General features: G+C 59.6%; 1 long non-coding RNA gene across 1 annotated transcript; it reads left to right on the top strand.

The window, feature by feature from the left end:
• The first annotated feature begins 936 nt into the window (after positions 1-936).
• LOC125112671 (uncharacterized) lies at positions 937-2953 on the top strand. The gene is made up of 3 exons (XR_007131223.1): positions 937-1111; positions 1627-1755; positions 2237-2953. It is a non-coding gene; the product is annotated as an uncharacterized LOC125112671 (long non-coding RNA).
• The last annotated feature ends 387 nt before the right edge of the window (positions 2954-3340 follow it).

The following is a 3340-nucleotide window of genomic DNA, read 5'->3' as shown; positions in this document are numbered from 1 at the left end:
AGGAAGCGACACTGCGGGGCCCACCACCCATCCCCACTGCAGCCCAAGCAATCTTACCCGGAGCTTACAGCCCCGCCTGCACCGGGGGGCGATTCCAAACCTCCAGTATAGACGCGCGCCCGGCGCAGGCCTAGGTTTCCTGGGTTCGCTCCCACCTCCTGCCCGGACTTTCGATTCCAGCCGCGCCCTCGGGGGAGGTTTATGGCCTTAGCTCGCCTGGAGACCCGTGGGCACGGTACACCGCCCGGCGCCCGCGGCCCAGTTCGCCGCCCGACGCATTGGGCCCCAGCCTGCGGTGCGCGGGGCTCTGGAGCCAGAAAGTGTACACAGACCATAAATTTCCCGCCCCGCCCGGCGCGCGCTCGGGGCCGGGTCCGCCCGCCTCCCGCCGCCTCCCCGCGCCGGGCCCCTCACTCAGGCCGCGGGGACGGCGGCGGAGCGCGGCTGGCCGCTGCGGCGGCTCCTGGCCGGGTCGCCTGGCCGGCCGTGCCGCCGCCGGTGCCGCACAGCAGCTCTAGGATCCCGGCCACAGCCCGCAGGAGGCTCCTCGCCGCAGCCCTGAAGGCCGGGCGGGAAAGCCGGAGCGGGGCTGGAGGAAGGCGAGGCCCGGGGAGCCCCGGAGAGGATGGTGCAGAAAGAGGCGGCTGAGCACCGGGAGGGGGGAGCATCTGGACTTCCAGACCGCTCCCGTTTGTCCCACTGGAGGTGGAGGGAAACAGGGCACGTGGCGCGCAGTCACTTAGGGACGCGCTTGTAGTAGGCCCTCCCCTCCTGTGGGCGTTTGTCACCCTCTGCGTTCGGGAATCCGAATGCGCTCTCCCTGCGGGTGAAGCCATTCGGTTCTTAATAGAGGTTATGTGGTCGCGCGCACACTCGCCGTTTAAGGCGGGTATTTGATAGAATGATCCGGGGTGGGGGGGAAAGCATCCCCCAAAAAAGAGAATAAAGCTTGTCTTTGAACTTTGAACTTTTTCTTTGAAGAGCATCGAAGCCCACCGGTTCAGGAGTCGGAGCCAGAACTTTGTGGGTTTCGGAGTCAGAGGCTTGGCCACGCCCCCTGCCTGCAAAGTACGCACCTGGATCAAATTACTCAACCTCTGGGTCTTACTCGGTAAGACACAGCGGAAGAATAGCATCTTCCCGCCCAGCGTGGCTGTAAAGATTAGAAGAGATACAAGATTTTCAATTCCTGCCTCAAGAGTGGGAGAGGACCGTGTCTGTTTCCTCCATTTTCTCTTGCACGTCCACCCCCCACCGTGGGTGATTTCAAATCGCGAAAAAGGACGCGCGTCCCAAGCCCCTCCAAAAAAAAAAAAAAATAGTGGTGAAATGACAGGAGTAATGGTGCTAGTTTAGTAACAGTTCCCACTTGTTGCGCGCCCTCGGTTAGCCAGGATCACTGCGGCTGCGCTCCGTGTCACATATGTTCCCCGAACGTAAGGAGACGGGATAATGAACCGCCTCCAAGCTGCTCAGCTTTAACTTGGGTAGAAAATAGGCATGCGTCGCGGATGAGGATTCAGGAAGCAGGGTGGGTCTCCCCACGATCATTCTTCAGCCGTAGGAAAATCGAAAAAGGTGGGAAAGTGGTGAGAAAGGTTCCAGCAGCTGTAACTTTTGGTTCAGGAGACACGCCTCCGGGAGCCTTCAGACGGCTGAAACCTGAGCCAGCCGCCGCTAGTCTCTGACCCCGACCCGCCCAGCCCGTCGTCGGGGCTCAAACCAAGTGTGCCTTGTTGATGGATGACACCGAGGGTAAGAGTGGCCCGGGCGACCCAGGCACATCCCCGGGCTCCTGAACAATGCCTCTGGGGAGCATGGCACCCTTGAGGGTCTTCTGTTTTTCTCTTTTAGGGGCCCATTCCTTTTTTTCATAATAACAGTAAATCACTGCCTTTCGTTACATTGTGGTTCATAGACGAGGCTGGAAAAATTTAGAGGAACCGTGACTCCCCTCTAAAGTCTCCCACCCTGCTGCTCACTTTGTCTGCTGTGATCAGCCAGGAACCTAGCCAGCGTGGCCCAGCTCCCCAGGTCCTCAGCGGAACCTTGAACGATCTCAGGAGCAAAGGAAGACCCGGATGGCAGGGAGAGGAGAGGGAAAAACAAAAACTGGGAAGAGGTGGGGATGCCCAAAGGGAGGAAGAGGATAAGAGAGTGTGGAGACCGGGAAATTGTCGCGTTTAAATCACACCGTCAATGTTTTAATTGTGTATCTGACTCCTTTCCTTTCTAGCTTTTCACCCCATTTGCTCAACCGCAAAACTGCGCTCTTAGAGCAAGAGAGAAGTCAGCAGGCACGGCAGGGACCCCGCGGGGGCGGGTACGGGGATCTGGTTCTGACCGCTGTGGACGACCCGCCGCAGCCCTAAGGAGTGATCCGGGCACTGCCCACCCGCCCGGGGCTCGTGTCTGAACCAGCCCCTGCGAGGTCGAGGCCCGAGGCCCACACTGACCTTGGACTGGGCGCTCGCCGGCAGGTCGAGGATCCGAGAAGACAGGGGACCCGCGTTCTCCACTGGACCTAAACGAGTGGATGGGTCGGACGACCCTCAAAGCCTGAGGCTTTGAGCCGGGTTTTCAAGCCGGGGAAAGGTTGAGGGGAGATCCGACCGCGCTGCAGCTCGTGGACACCCCCTCGGAGAGTGTGCGCGCCCTGTGAATGTCTCCATAGAAGGATCCGGAAAAGCGGCGGGATGCATCGACCTTTGCCTGTGGGGATTTCAAGATACGTGTCTTATTCACGCATCGGTTCATTTGTTCGTTCATTTCTTGAGCTCCCACCCCGTGCTGGGAACTGTGCGGTGTGCACTCTTCACCTCGATTTCGACAAACACAAATAAACAGCCCCGACTAATCAGAGTGAGGTGAAATTCACTGACCCGAAAGTCTCCTGGGACAGGCTGGGTAGGGGTGGGGGGAGGGGGGCTCTGAAACCCCCGCAACTTCCCCCCCCCCCGCCAAACAAATAGGCGCTGTGGCACAGCAGAAGGAGAAGGCGGGATGCAGACTCCCTGAAGCCACCTGGGCATCCCTTCCTTCTGGCTCTGCCCTTCCTTGTGCGCAGAGATGCTCGCGCAGCCCCAGCGCCCCGCGCCGCCAGGCCCAAGCGGGGGACCCCCGAGGAAGCACAGAAAGTTTCTGGCTCTACTCCCAGTCCTTTTCTCTCGACCGCAAGTGAGAGACGACTGTGAACTAGTCATTCAACTTACAAAGATGAGGCCAAAGGTGCCCAGCTGCGCGCTGACACTGGGTTGAACTTGCAGGAAGAGCGTTTTGCCGCCATATCGAGCGCGGCTTGAAAATTCGTTTTCTTACTGCTTAGTATCTGTATCGGGGA

The sequence above is a fragment of the Phacochoerus africanus genome, chromosome 12, assembly GCF_016906955.1.
Source record: "Phacochoerus africanus isolate WHEZ1 chromosome 12, ROS_Pafr_v1, whole genome shotgun sequence".
Lineage (NCBI taxonomy): Eukaryota > Metazoa > Chordata > Mammalia > Artiodactyla > Suidae > Phacochoerus > Phacochoerus africanus.
The sequence above is the reverse complement of the archived record's forward strand: the minus strand, read 5'-3'. Positions and strand labels throughout refer to the sequence as shown.